Genomic DNA, 16,267 nt, shown 5'->3' on the forward strand with positions numbered 1-16,267 from the left:
CATAGATTAAGTTCCTCAAAGGACCACAGAGTCTCAAGTAATTTAAAAGCCACTGGGAAACTTTCAAAGTTTTTATTGCAAGACATATGTTTGGGAAATACCAGTTCAAACTGTAGCCCAGGACTTCTCTGGCTGACGTGAACTGCCAGGAAACATGTCCTCAGGAAAGGATCTGAGTTACAATACAAGTATTTCAATGAATGGAAAATACTACTGACAAGTTGTGTTCATCCACCTGTATTCCCTACTAGATCAGGAGAAAATAAGCATGCTCATCTCCTGCAGAAACAGGTTTTCCAGTGAGTTGTTCTGAAAGGATTGTGCCTTTTTAATAGATACAAAATGCAAATGCACTGGTTGCAACCTGATTCCAGGAACCTGTTCATCTGAGCAGTGTGATCACACACTTGCCTTCACCAGCTGAAAAGTGTAGCTGCTTTTTGTTTCTAATTTCTTGTTTTTTAACTATTAGTTTTATCAAAGGAACTAAAATGACAGCACAAGCTATTTTTAGAAAAGCAGACAAACAGGGCATCAGGTATACCAGGTAAATGATTAAATGAGGGAAGAATGTTTTTTGACTAATGAAACTCACTTATAAAACTTGCATTACTTTTTTTTTCCCCACTAAGCACACTAAATGTAAGCAGCAATTTTTCTATAAACTCACACACAATATGTGAGCAGAGAACAAGATACGCACATCAATTACTACAAGAAACTAGCACTCTTTCTTCACAGTAATTCAAAATATTTCCTTCATGGAGGAATTTTTTGCACAAAATAACTCATGAAATAATGGTACTAATATTTTATCAAGCTATCCATCCTAAGTATTAAATAACCCAAGAAAACTGTAATACTTAACTCCAGAGTACTGGGAAAGAGATGGGGTTTTGAGTGGTATTTGAGCATTCAAAAGGCATTCTGAAACATCTTGACTGTGAAGTCCATGTTCCATCCTGATCTCTATACTCATCCTCATTTTTCTTTAGCCAGCTCCCTCCCACCTTTCCTTCCCCACAGCTTCTTCCTCTCTATCAAATCAGACATCATCCATGTTTGTGAAATCGAAACAGCTACAGTTTCTGAAGGAATGAAGTCCAAGAGAGGGACAGCCTGTCAACTTCAATTACGCTGCATGCCTACATGTACTCATTTCTGACACAGAGTTGCAGTGAGCAGGTCAGTGTATGTATGTATAACTTCACCCCTCTAGATGGAATCAGAATATTTTTATCACAAAAGCCAGTCCTGATAACAAAACACTTCTAGCTCCCGCCAGGGAATGCTTCACTATGAAGAAGACAGGTGCTGCAACCCAGCTCCAGCCATTAGTATAAGACTAAGCAGCTAACTAGCAGAGAAACAGTGACACAGAGCAGATGTGAATTTACTACAACACAGCATTTAGCATTTGTCACTAAACTCTAAAGAGATTTTTCAAATTCCCAGATTAATGTGGACCTCAGGCCATATATCCTCTCAAAGGTTTTAGGCACCAATATTGAACACTTCAATGGGAGTTGGACTCCAAGCACTTTTGAGAGTCAGGGTCCAAACTACTAAACTTTGGGAAGTGACCGCTGGTATAGATATAACAGGAAAGAACAAGCTGTCCCCATGCTGGCTCTGGTTTCTCCTGCTGTCTGAAGCCTCATCCTCTGTCTGGTAGGACAACTGCCATTAGCGTGAGAAAAAAGCAGAAGCAGCGCTTCATTTTCCAGCCTTTTGGGTTTTTCTTTTTTAAAGAAAGATTAGCAAGCTGTAAAGAAAAACTCGCCACCAAACTGCTCATAAGTACAATGCTTGCGTGAAATTACGCTGCCAGTTACACCAACAGACGTCATCCTTTTTACAACCTCTCAAAAAGTGCTTCCCCTACAAAACTAAATCAATAATCTTAAGCAACAGCAAGTGCATGCACAAAGCAGATTGCTTTAAGTATAACATGAAAAAGCACTGTTCATGTTGGGTTTAGGATTATGTGTTTTAATTACACCCCTTCACCCTCCTTCTTGCTTTGTAATTGAATTTCCTTTTATCTTTAGAAAGCTAGCTTTATTCATAAGAGGCTGTGGATGGCAGAGTTCAATCCTTTCACTGCAGAGTCCTGAAGTCTCCCACTGCTTTCTAAGATTTCATTCGCATTTTGCTTTAAAAGGGTTCCAGTTCAGATTAGCAAATATGTTTTTAAGGGAAATAAATGCATATCATTATAACGGAAAAAAAAATTCCCTTTTACATCTAAGGGATCCCAGAAATATCAATGTCCTGAGTTCCATCACAAGGCTTAGAAAAATTCTATTCAACCAGTAGATATTTATAGGACACACTTATTTACAGTCTATTTGAAATTGCAGATTTGAATACCTTAACATGTTCTTTGTTCTACCCATAATATCCAACAAATCTCACTAAGACAAGCTGGCTTCAATACACTGCTGTTATACCTCTAATACACTCTCCTGACTGCCTGATGACCTGACACTTACCTTTTCATATGTGAAAGAAAATCCTCTTCCTGCTTTCATTACTTGCGTACTGAACTTGGCCACTATTGCAGTTGCACTGCCAGCACATCTCTTAACATTATGTCCAAGCAGCAATAATAAAGAGGCTAAAAGCACAGATATACAGACTGGATTATTTAATACACTCAGGTGTTAAAGCAGCACCTGAGCCTTTAAGTTTCATAACAGGCTGATTAAAACATTTCAGAACAACCAAGACATGGCATTTTAAGTCTAGAAAACTGAGAAAAACATACATGCTGGGCTAGCTAGGAAACCAGTATAGGTCTTAGCGGATTGATTAATTCTGACAGACTTCAGGCATCAACATAAATAATCCTCAAAAGTTCACGCATTTGGTCTTGGAACATCTTCAACCAACCGTCCATGATCTTCAGACCTTCTGAATGGGAGCCAAATGGCCACCTATTTTCACGGTAGCTCGTGAACTGTTTCTGCGTTATCCAGTGATACGTTGTTTTAACTTGCTAAAGATCCATTTGAGTCACGACTAAGACTCTACCACTCTTTACACGTACAAACTGTGATGGCAAAACACAGCTTTCCCCTGTGTCTTTTCCTCCTAAAAGGTATTACAGTATTACAAGCTGTGCCGAATGATGGAATTCTCTCTCTCCAGGCAATGCCACAAAAATATGGCCTTGCCTTTTGTTACTGCACATTAACTGATATGTTTCCTTCCCATTCCTCCATTTAAAATGTACTGAAAGCTTAAAAAAATAAAAAAGAGACAATGGCTTTCAACAATACAAATTTCAAATCACAAGAACATTAAGAGGCCTAAAGGCCTAAGAATAGTGACAGCACAGGGCTTTAAAGAGGAGCTCACAGTAAGTGATGATGTTCTTATTACGCCAGCATCAGGAGTGGTAAAATTACATGAAAGTCTGTTCTAAGATTCTTTTTGCACTTCTCTTCATACAGAGGAAAAAACAAGACTTGAGCATAAGGGCTCAAAAGACAAAGAGCAACTGAAAAAGATTCCTCTATTTTTAGGAGTACAATTTCAAGACTGATCTGACAATACTGGAGTATTTACATTATCATAAAGTGTTTTCAAACTCAAATATTGTTTTTCACTGAGCTATTTTTGCAGCCCCATCCTCACAAAGGTTCAGTGGATATTTTTTCAGGCACCACCCTGCTGGCACATGCAACCTTATTTTTGTTGTTAATACATAAATACAAAAGTAAAAAACATAAGAGAGAAAACTTTGTATTCAAGTTCCATTTCAACTTTGGAATCAACAGTTGTGATTATCAAATCAGAATTTTAATTTTACAGTGGGATGCAGTAAGAACAGTGCCTCAGAAAAATAAAATTACACCCTCATCCTGAAAACACCACCTTAAGAAGTTCTTTCATGAAGTCTCCCAGATTTTCTTCCCCCATGTCAATATTCTGCAGGTTCACGGAAGTTTTTAAGAGCTGAAACCACTAGAAATACCTGTATTTATTATAATCATGTACTTCCGCTATGAGATTCAATTTTAAATATACTCTTAATTAAACGGAATAGAAAACCGTTCGCCTGTCTGTGTTTAAGAAACACCTCTGCTGTCAGCCTGAGTCAGTTTTGATTTGTTCCATACAGATATGGAGTTGCTAGCAAAATACTAAACAGAAAGAGCAATGTTGGATGTAAATTATACCATCTCATACTTAAGTACTGCCCTCAGCTGCAACCAGAAATTGCACAGACAAGCATTGCCATGATCACTTCCAGGAGTAACAAGAATGTAAAAAAATTAATTATCAGATCTCTGTGCAAAGCAAGCCCATCAATGGAGTGAAGAACTGGCCTAGGGAAAAAAAAAATCCCTAAAAGCTTTCCAAAGCTGAGGTCAACAAATCTGCAATATCTAAACTTTAATTCTCGTAAGGTACTTCATTAGCCCTTATGGTTACAGAAATAGTCTTCTAAACACACAAGATTAAAAGCTTGTTCTTCTATAGCAGGGCTGTGCACACCCAGAAGTGGTGAATGGCCACAAAATTAACAGAAAACTGCTGAGGTACAGAGAAATAGCGAATGGAGTTTTCAAAGGGCTGACAGAAAAACACTCACTAACAGCAAAATGAAATCACTTTTCTGGCTTCTCCATTCAACAATCTCCAATGTACTTAATACCTTACACAGAAGTAATTCATGTGGACTGTAAATCCTTTGGACTGTGGTATATTCTCATATGATGTGGATTAAATGCATATTATAATGGAACATATGGAATTTCATGTCCTCCTGTTCCCATCACACAGGTGTGAGACACAGGGAACTCCACAAGGCACCGTACAAGGAGACGGATCTGACCTCTTACATCTATACTAGGGATGTTCATTTTGCCATTTCCCAAACTGAACCAAACAGTGATCTATTCACACCATAGCATTTAGGCTTGGTGGCGGTATGGAAGCCTGGAATACGTATCTGAATTAAGAACACTTTAAAAACTTCACAACCTGGGAAATTCAGAATAAGATTTTTTTCTTTAATGTTTAAAATATCAGTGTTAAATTCATTACCACATGCTGCATAGCAGATCCAGTGAAAGATAACTTCATTTAATGACTTCAAGTAGGAAGAGTTTTACTAAGGATAGGACACAACCTGGTCATTAAGGCCAAAAACAAGTTTAATGGTCACCTCAGTCGAGAGGGTAGTCAAAAATATAACAGTACATAAGAAAGAAGTGGTATTAGCATTTCTGGTTTATACACCCTCCACCATTACAATGAAAACCCTGAAATAACTAACTAACTAACTAAATAACCCCAAACAACAACAACAAAAAACCTACAACTGTGTACTGTAACTGCTAAGAATTGCTAGTTTACGTCTTTTGCATATGAAAATACTTTTGCAGTATTAATATTGCTATAAGGATAAAATTTAGTTGTATCCAATTTAATTCCTTCTCCAACTCCTCTGCAAAACACCTGCATGAATGTCCAAACGGCAGCAATGACAGAAGCTGCAGCCACATAAACCTAAAGGCCAGCACCTCATCCATATCTCCCCTGAGCTCACAGCATACTGCTTCCCATGCCCTCTGCCTCTGAGCCAAGTACAGAAATACCTACTTGAAACAGGAAAAACAAAATCCATCAGACCAGTGCACACAGTTCAGGTTTCCACTGTGGGAAGCTCTGAGCACCTTTAACCCCCATTTAGTGCCTTCAACACAAATTAAGTAAAGTAAATAACTTGTGAACTTGGTGTCCACAGACATGGTACCATCTTGCCAGGACCTACTATCTTCCACAGAGACTTGAATAATTTTGGAGCATTTTCTGGAAGATGATCTCATACTTTAAAGGTTGATTATAAAGACAGGAAGTAACAATACAAATAAAAAGTAATTTTTCACAATATAAAGAGGACTAATGAGCCTGTACTGAGTTCTGCTTTCCAAGAGAGGCACACAAACATGAACTAAGTGCAAAGTTTTAAGACAATACAGAACTACTTAGAAGATGAAAAACAAATGTTTGCTAAGAATTGCAGAAGGATAACAGAAGATGAAATTATATGCAGGATAATCAGACACAGTGAAAGAAATAACCTCACCTATACAATGAGATCTAAATTACCTGCTGCAACTCACGATTTTGAAATTGTTATGACTAATTTCCTCAGAACATCAATTCCACACTCATTAAGAGCCCCAAGGAACGGAGGAGAAAACAGAAAACACTGTGCTACAATTCTAGAAATCCAGAGCACCATGAGACCACATGTAGGGCTGGTGTCAAACAGCCACGGCAAAACTAGAAGATGCACAAAAAAAAGCTATCAAAGAAGATGAGGTTTGAAATACTTCTGTACTAACAGAGATGGATGAATAATTCAGTTTTACCAGAAAGTTAAGAAATACCCACAGCCAGAAAGAGCAGCCCTGCCCAGTGCAGCACTGCACACACACAAGCTGTGGACAGGCTTCAGCATCTCCTGTACAATAAAAACTGTTCCTTATTTGACCTGGAACAATCGAACTATGGAAGAGTATAACAGACATGTAAAATCAAAACTAGTATGGAAAAGAAGAATAAGGAAAGGTTATTCACTATTCCTCCTACCACAAGAACCAGAAAACACAAACTCAAGCACCTTTTCACATTGCACATAATTAAACTGCAGACTCATAACCACAGGAAGTTGTGGATTCAGAAAGGATTAGACAAGCTGAGAGAGAACAGGTCAAATCACTGGTTCCTACACACCCTACACAGCTGTGTCACTGACTGTGAGAAGGATCGCGCTCTACTTCACTGTTTCCTACCCTCATTTCAAAAGGTTTTTGAGGTGAGACATGAGACTATGTGTCCCACTGGTCTGACACATTATGGCAATTTTTATGCTCATGACAACTTAAGCTAGACTTGAAGACGCTCTTCTTCCAGCAACACAGAGAAACTTCTCAGCCACCTCCAACAGCTATCACACTGGTATTTTTCATTCAAATCCCACTACTAAGGTAGGATCTCAGAAGAGTTAACTTTATACATTAAAGTGGATTTTGCCATGCTGTTTGTCAGAAATCAAGTTTCTGCATTGGAGTATGGCAGCTTTCTCCCTTTTGAGCAGATAATAAAGAATTCATACCCTGTTAGCCTTCGAAATCCAAAATACACTTCTTGTTTCAAAGACTCTCCCAGCCTCACCACTGGAACCACCATAACCCAGCCTTCTGAAAAGATACCTATTTAGAAACATTAATGCTGCTATTTTTCTATGAAGGTGCCTCCACTAGTTGACAGGCAGTTGTTGTCTTGGAGCTTTTATATTATGTATCACTCACATTTGCATGTAGGAATGATCAAGACTGACAAAGCATATTTTGATGTCACCATCTATGTAACAGCAAAGAAGGTAATTTACATAAATTGCTTTAAATAAAAGGGTATTAAACTACATAATACTGCAATTTCTAAGTAAACTAAAAATAGTTCCCAATAAGATTCAACTGCTGTTTGGAAACAAAGTATAAATGCAAGAGATTAAACCTGAATATTTAAATAAAAATTTTAGCTTTACTATAAAACAATAATTTCTGTATTTCTTACTGGATAATAATAGTAAGAATTATGATTATGATGTCAAGTTACATTTAGATGGATATTGGACTCCAATTCAAAATCAAAACCGCACTTTCATTTTACTTAGCTAAGTAATATTCTTACCTTAAAAGCATATACAGAGAAAGTAGATACAGAGAAAACAATATTTTGGTTTTCTATTTAATAAGTACAAAGAGTTAAACTAAGCAACATTAACTGCAATTAAGAAAGCTCATTTTCTTCTTGTCACCTTGTCCTTCCAGCTATTATGCTGCTGTCTTATTTTTATACCCAGATTGGAAGAGTAACACACAATCTTCCCTGATTTTTCAGTCTTCAGTGAATAGTCTCCTACTTAGATAAGCTGAACTGGTTGAGAAAACAAAACCAAACGAACTGGCTGCTGGACACACTCCCTCTGTACTTGCAGGGAGGCTACAATTATCTAGAACTGGCTTATCATCACAATAAACTCTAGATTACTCAGCCAAGCCACTTCCCCAAATACACTGGTTTTCATTAAGAGGAGTGACAAAAATACATACTTAAATTTACTAGAGAGTAAGTTCAAAAAGTGAGATTTGGCCACAACAGCAATGGGAATTCAAAGTTCAGTTCCTTCACCTCACCCAAATCTATTTAAAAAGTTTAACAAATAACTTCAGACATAAAATTACCACCTTAAAAAGCAGACTTTTGCTTTTGGCCACTGGACTAAAAAGACTCTCTGCTAGCTTGATTAAATCTTGTTTGGCAAATAAAGGAGCAAAAACTTCCCTGAAAGAGGGGAAGATTTTCATACGCCTGTGGCCATGGTCACATTCATTTAAAAGGAGTTGATTAGTTCAGTTCAATTGGCCAATTAGTGCTATATATGTAACACTTCTGACTGATCCTGCACCTTCATTGTTTCTTAGGGCCATTAGTTTAACCCTCATGGTAACATTTTAAAAGCAATGAGCAGAGTTAATCCCGGAAGGAACCACTGCCTTCTTTAGTAATTTCTCTTTTAGGATGCGCATTATGTGAGTGCTGGTGGCCCAACTGCAAGAAAGCATCCTGTGTTTTCACCCTGCCTGTCTGCTAGGCATTTCCTACCCAGACATTTCTTTACAAATTTTGTTGTACAGACATTCTCATTTGTATTAAAACACCACTTGAACAGTTTAGTTCTTACACATGAATGGGGGCATATTTGGAACTCGACATTAGGAAAAAATAAATACTAATATATACACGAGAGAGAAAGCCCGTGTATGTAATACACCTGCCAGGCTTCAATAGCATTTCTCAGTACTGCTTAGAAACACCACAGCTTTTTCGGTACCACATCCTCATTCTTGGAGCAAAGTTAATGGGCACTGAGGCCAACAGTGTCCACCCTTCAGGAGGAGAATCTTTGATGAGAGAGAAAGATACTTGCAAAAAGACCCACCCTATTTTCAGACCAGGCTTTACAGTACAATGGAGTTTCACAGTCCTTAGATTTAAAATACTTTGTAAGTTTTACGATTCCAAGACAAATAACATTTTTTTTAAACCAGAGGCCATGGCTCCCCATGCACAGAGCAAAGAGCACACTTGAGCAGCAAGCGTGCACATTACCACAGTTCCCAAGGAGCAACATAGCCCTAAACATATTTACTTCAGTCAAGCCACAGAAAGAAAAAAATATCCCAAATAAAAAGGAAAAACTTATATTTATATGTATTTTCACAGGTCAAGAGACCAAGAAAGAGATAAGAAATGCCAAGGCATCACTTACTCCAGTATGGAGAGGCGAGATACCCACAGAACTTAGAAAGTAATTTATAATAAACGTGCACCCAGCATCAGAGGGGAAGTGCCTTCATTTCCTGACTTCATCAGTTTCTTCTGGAAACAATGACAAATCTGAAGGTGCTATTTATGGCCTTCTCTCACCCATCTTCAGAATAAACAGAGTCTACAGCCCCTAAATACATCAAGATGGAGTTCACCTCCTCCAGTCCACTTGATATCTACTTCAGTAGCACTGCTCCAGTCCCTTATGTCCTTGAAAAAGATTAAGTGGCAAAACAGCAAAACCTTGCAGGGTTTACCACCACCACCACCACCACCACCACCACCATTACTTTCAACCAATAACCCAATTCTGCAAGACAGAGCACCTCTTGAGATATGCTGAGAGCCCTCGACTCCAGTCAGCCAAAATGGGAGAGGAGGTCACTAAGCCCTGCATAGTTTACTCTTAAAGAAAAAAAAAAAATCCAAGATGCATCTCTCCTCTCTCTCATCAGTACTCTCAGAGAATCTCAAAGCTGGTTTAATAGCTGCATCATTTTTAGATAACATCAAATTCCACTAGTCTCCTTCCCAACTCACCTGTTTGAAGAAAGAGATCATTTGTGTAGTGAACAAGAGTGTCCTCGAGTGTAACAGCAAATAAACCAGTGTGAATGAAGTGCCACGGCAATATAAACAATGACCTTGAAAAACAGCAAGCTGCTGCTCAGGGTGAGTCTAGGGACAATAATCACATTTTAAATGTCCACATAATCTGAAAAAATTGTTAAGATTACCTCTGTAACTGGCAACTCACCTGAACTGTAGGTAGGCATCTGCAATCAGTCCACCTGCCAAATGTGAATGGGTAAAAAAAGCCAAAACAAAACACACGTGGCACCCACCTACTTTTAGTGAAGGCAGAACTCCCATTTGAGCGTTGTTTACATGCAGTACTCTGCACAGCAAAAAGGCAGTGTCATTTAAGACTGCTCTTATTAAAAAAGAGAGCTTGAAAGAGCAGAAAATCCCAGTATTAAGAGTCCAGGCATCTACAGAAGAGATGGTTATTCTACTACAAACCTCGATGAAGTCCTCTTACTTCAGGTTTTAACATTACTGCTTACCTGGTTTTCTTAGAAAACAAGGCGCATCTGATTAATCTGAAATGCCTGCATGTATACAGTTTTCTGCCTGTCCTCTCGTGACTCTCCGTCAAACCCAGTCAACAAAACGTGACAGTGGGTCAGGGGTCTCAGTGATACTAAGATCCTACAAGTGTTGTACTAGGATGCTTATTTTCACAAGGACAAGAAATCTAAACGTCACTGTCTCCACTGAAAGAAAGACTAATGCAGATATTGCAGAGAATCCAGACGAGGTAAGAAAGGAGAAAGAGAAGGGGGAGGCAGGAAGAAAGAGACCTTGGGAACAGGGCTTCCTTAGTCCTGTGACTCCCAGGCCTTGTTTATTTGCACAATTCCTAGCGAAAGGCTCCTCAGTGGTGTCTGTGGGTGATAAACCAATATTACTAAAACAAACAAAGCAGAAAGCTACCCCTAAGACTTAACGCCTTCCATCTTCACAGTGGTTTTAAAGTATTCATCTAAGACACTCGAACTACTATGCAGCTTTGCATTAGTTAAAATACACTGATTTCCCAGAGATGTGAAGAGTTACCTGGAGAGTCCCAACTAATATGCAGAATATCTTGTTCCAGCCTGAGCTCACACTCTCCTTTCTCACAAGGGAACATTTAATATATTCAAACAAGTGATTCCCCTAAGAGATGCCCTATTAAGAATGTAGAGTAGAATTCATGTTGCAATACTTCAAACTACAGACTAGCCTTCGCTAAGTACATTTAAAAAATTACAATCTCACCCATATGATAGGATAATAATAACAATTTCTCCCATGATCACCACCAATCCCCAAAGGTTGTCAGCAAAGTCCAGGAAAAGGGAGGAAAAATCAACACGGATACAGAATGAACACAAAATGTGTATGGTCTTACATAGACCGAGTCTCACTTTTTTTAAAAAAGATATTCTGTACACTTGAACAAAAAACATTTTAAAATCAAATGAGCAGTAAGTAACACCTTGATGCTTCTTTCATATGCTTTATTAATATAAAGAAAATTGAGCAGTGGAAAGAATTCTGGATTAAAGTTAGCGAAAATATATAATTACATAGAAAATTACACTGATTACATGGCTTTTAAAATAATAATATATTAACATAAGAATTTACTTTCATTTTCAACTTTTGTGAACTTGGAGAACACAGACTGCTAAACTGTCCTTTGGGGATCTTGAATACTAACACAGCATTTGCCTTCAGGACAATTTCAGCAAGCATTTGAATCAAAACAAAACCAAAAAAGTAATCAACTCCCATCCCCTTACTTTATCCCCTGTCTTTTCAAGTAAGAAAGTAATCGGGGAGGAGGGTGGGGGGACGACAACACCCAAAAGCTTTAGAAATAAACAACACTCACCTCAAATTTAAACCTATGACCTAAATATTGATAGACATTTCCCAAAAGCTGAAGGAAATGGGCACAAAGTCAAGTCCACTACCAGCAGCAACACTGATGCTCAAAGCTACCAACAAAGATGACACAAAATCTGCGAATCATCAAGCAAGATGAGTCAGATGGACAGCACAAAAAAAACCCCAAAACACCATGATAGACATTTTAGTTCCAGAAAACATCTGTAACTTACACAGGCTACACGGTTTTAAGTCAATGATCAGTCTACAAGATACCGAAATGCACACTTCTGCAGACTATTATGTAGCACTAAGACGGTGTTAATATAGGAACAATGGATGTAATGCAAGCCCTGTGTTTTTAGTTAGCGAAAGCTCGGTCCCCAAAATGCCCCTTACTAAATACCTCCTAGGTTTCAATTTCTCCTGCATTTAAAGGACACTTTAGTGAATTTAACATGAGTCATTTCACTGTCAACGTGTTCATGTAATTAAGTTGTCATGTGTCTAAAGTGCGTCACTTGTAGGGCAACTGCTTAAGTCAAGCCAGCGCAAAGTGACTGTATTGATGTCTGCATCCCCACATGATGATCATGCCATGGCCAAACTTCACAAGTGGAAGCACAGTAATGATCTTAAAGTGATTTCCAACAATAAATAGAGAGGATTCAAAAGGTAAGCCTGACAGAAAGACTAAGGTCTAGAGCTGTCACCAGTCTGCCATAAAACGACAACAAAAAAAACCTGTAACGTGTTACCAAAACATCCTATGATAAATCTACTTTTGCAGTAGTCTTTAGCATCTTCCCCATGAGGCAGTAAAAGGGTTCCCAGACTATAAAGATTACACCATGCAAACTATATCAGTCATCAACATGTCATCTTACACTTAGCCTACCTTTCTTTTCCACACGGCAATTGCTTAGGAGATTTGCCAGGTTTAAGAATCAGATAAGATAGTTCAATACCAGCAAATTAATAGTAGAGGGGGGAAAAACCGCAATGGAAAAACCATACAGATCAATAATTACTAAGATTTGCTACTGTTTCTCAGCTCTCTATCTTGCATTGCTGTCTCCTGTGGAGAACGTGCGTGCCAGCTTTAACGTGACAGGATACTCTGGTCTTCCAGTGTAACTGCCCAGCAGAGACATAGAGCAAACATGAGCAAAGCCATGCTCCCAACACTTCCATGCTAAGTCTGAGGTATGAGTCATAAAAGAAGGTAGAGTGAGATCTACCAGTTTTATTTCATTGTCTATCTTGTCCAGAAGCACGTTGCCATTTTTCCACTAACATAAGTTCTGGGAAGAACTAGATTTCATTCTCATCCTTCAGTCACAGCCAGCATCCACAAGCCAAAAGTAAAAGAGGAAATGGCTCAACTGAAGGCAGGAAGCCCACTAAGTCTTCTTCTAGAGATGATCTTTTAGATAGATAGATGCTTTTTTACTCTTTTTGAATTGTAAAATCCATGTCAGTAGTACTTACCTACACAGGAAACCTATGTTTTCACAGTTAACTGATACATTTTCATCTTTATATCGATTCACTTTGCCCCAAAAGCTGGCTATTTTGAAACAGCAATCACAGACCTTAGCCAGTTCAGGATTCCATCCTGCCGGATGCTGTACATGCTACAAGTTACAGCCCCTGCACCAGTAAGAAAGGGACTATTTCCCACTGACAACTTTTCCTCTTCCAAATAAAATGTTTCTGACAAGTCCACATTCGTCATAGACCTTAAATAAGTTGCAAAACAAAGGTATCTCTGAAGTTATAAGATGGGTTATCATTTTCTCCTGTGTGACTTTTGAACAGTGCACCTTATATTCTGCCTTACGGAAATATTCACTATGGTAACCTCCTGGGCTACTGACAGTGGCCAGCTCCCATGAAGGAAGGAACAGCAAAAGAACAGCAAGGTGGGCCTTTTCTTTTGCAGTAAAACCTCTCCCACCAGAATTCTGCTATCAGAGCGCGTAAAACTGTCAGACATAAAGGTTACCGTGTAAAACCATTTTATAATGGCAACAAGTTTCTCTAAAGTAGATATAATTGTTCTGCTAAAGCACGCGCATAACTGTGAAACGGGCATCACTGGCCTACTTCTGAATAAATGAGTGCCTTGTAGAACAGCAATAGCGAACATAGTTAAAAAATCATAATTAACTGTCTGCGTTGTTTTTCTTCTCCTTTCATTATTTCCACTGTAGAGGGGGGTGGGGGCGGGGGCAGGGGCGGGGGAGAGCCCTGGTAACAAGTTTGCAAAAGCCAGAGACGGAAAACTTGCACAGTCCTCCCCGTGCGGGCATCCCGCCCTCCCGTTTCCAGCCGGCGCTGCCCGGGCGGGAGCCCTCCCGCAGCCGCTGCCCCAGCGCCGATTCCTCCCCAGCCCGAAGTTGGCGTCCCGGGGCATCCCCGGCACCTCGGCGACCGCCCCGGCGGTGTCACCGGCGGCGGATTTACGACTTCAGGTGCAGATGGAGCGGCGGGCAGGGCAGCCCGACTCCCCGAGAGACAAAGGCTCTCGCTCGCCGGAGCGCCGCCGGGCGCGGAGACGCCGGAGGTGCGGTGCGAAGCGGCGGCGGCGGGCGCGGCGCGCACACAATGCCCGGCCCCGCGGCAGCGCAGGCCCCGCAGCGCGGGCGGCGGCGCTGCGGGAGAGCCGGCGGCGCGACCGCGGATGCGGCGCCCGCCCCTCTTCCCCCCGCACCCACCCACCCACCCAGCACGGGAGGCGAAGAGCCGCCCGCTGACGGGCCAGTTGACGGGGAGCGACGCCGGCCGCTGCCCCGGGCAGGACGCGCGCGGCGCCGAGCGGGGCACGGCCGCGCCCGGCGGGGGTGCGGAGCGGGGTTTAAAGGTCCCCTTCCACCGCCATTTTGAGGGGGAGGGGGGCGAGCGAGAGGCGTTCGGTGGGCTCGGCCCCCCCCCCACCCGCGGGCGTGGGCAAAGACCGCCGCGCCGGGGCGGAGGGCGCGGCGTGCACAAAGTTCCCGCGGGGGCCGGGCGGGCGACGCGGGCCGGGCGCGTGCCCCGGCGGGCGTCCCTCCGGCGGGCGCGCGGCCGGCCGGGAGGGCAACTTCGGCCCGAGCGCGCCGCGGGACGCCGCGGGCCCCTAGCGGGCGCGCGCAGAGTTGCGCGCGGGCAGTTGCGCGGCGGCGGCTTGTCAGCCCCGCGCATCGCTCCTCGGCGCGGGCGACGGCGCGCTCCCCCCGCTCTGCCGCCGCCTCCCCGCCGCGCTCCGCCTGCCTCTTCCCCCCCCCCCCCCCCCGCCGCCTTTTTCCCGCATCCAAACTTCGGGAGCCCGGAAAAACCCTCCGGGCCCCGCGCCCCGCCGGCAAAACGCCCCCAACAGCTGCGCCCGAGGCCGCTTCACCCGCGCGCGGGCGCCGCCGCCACCCGCCTCACCTGCGGGGAGTTTTTCCAGCCGTGCCGCCGCTGCCGGGGCTCGGGTTCCCCAGCGCTCCGCTCACTGCCTCATTCCAATATGGCACGGCCCGCCAGAGCGCATGCGCCCGCCGCCCGCCCGCCTGCCTCCCCCCCTCCCGCCCCTCCGCCCTCCCCTCCCCTCACGGCTTTTCGGGCGCTCCGGCTCCCTCCTGGCGCGGACGCGCCGAGTCCGTTGCCGCGCCCCCGGGCCGCCCGCCCGCCCGCCCGGCCCCGCGGGGCTCGCCGCCGAGCCCCGCCCCCGCCGCGCAGCCCCGGGCTCCTGCCCCCGGACACCTGCTCCCGCCGCGCCGGGGGCAGCGCGGGCTTGGCCGCCGGTAACGGGACGTGCCGCCGCCGCCGCCACCCCGACTCCCCCGGACCGAGGTGGGGCGGGGCAGGCATCCCCGCCCTGCCTGGCCGCCTTCGCTCCGCCGCCGCGGGCACGGGCACGGGCACAGCCCAGCAAGGCGGCCGGTGTCTCCCGCGGGATGCGCGGTCCTGTCTCCGTCCCCCTCGTGCCCCGGCAGGGATTCAGCCCCTACCCCTTCCCTCTCGGAGATAAAGTCAGTCGGGGAACGGGGCCCGGTGGTGTCCTCCGTGCGCGGCCGCCGCCGCCACCGCCACCCTTCCCGCGGGGCCGCACAGCCAGCGGGCCGCGCTGGCGCCGCAGTTTTGCGGGGAGCGGGCCGCACCGCTCCCCCCGCCCCGGGTGGAGACCGGCGCTCCGCGCACTCATTGCCGCTGCCCGCGGCGCAGCGAAGCGAAAGAAAAAGGAAGCGGGTTGTGCAACACCGCGCTCCTCCTGCCCGTGCGGCGGAGACAGAGGGGTGGGAAGGGAGCGCGCCCCCCCTTCCCTCCCCCCGATCCGCCCGGGCGGTCCAGACTCAGGCGGCGGCCGGCAACGAGCCCGCCGGTCGGCCGTTGCGAACGGCGGCGGGGGCCGAACACGGAAAGCCCCTGCGCTCCTCGGGAGCGC

General features: G+C 43.9%; 1 protein-coding gene across 2 annotated transcripts in view; it reads right to left on the reverse strand.

Annotated features, from left to right (window-relative positions):
- SFMBT1 (Scm like with four mbt domains 1) overlaps positions 1–15,362 on the reverse strand; it is a 78,009-nt gene extending 62,647 nt beyond the window's left edge. For both annotated transcript variants that reach the window (XM_075096362.1, XM_075096361.1), the window contains exon 1: positions 15,271–15,362. The gene's annotated coding sequence lies outside the window, so the exon portion shown is untranslated. The remainder of the gene's footprint in view (positions 1–15,270) is intronic.
- Between the last annotated feature and the right edge of the window lie 905 nt (positions 15,363–16,267).

Source organism: Phalacrocorax aristotelis, chromosome 6 (genome assembly GCF_949628215.1).
Source record: "Phalacrocorax aristotelis chromosome 6, bGulAri2.1, whole genome shotgun sequence".
Lineage (NCBI taxonomy): Eukaryota > Metazoa > Chordata > Aves > Suliformes > Phalacrocoracidae > Phalacrocorax > Phalacrocorax aristotelis.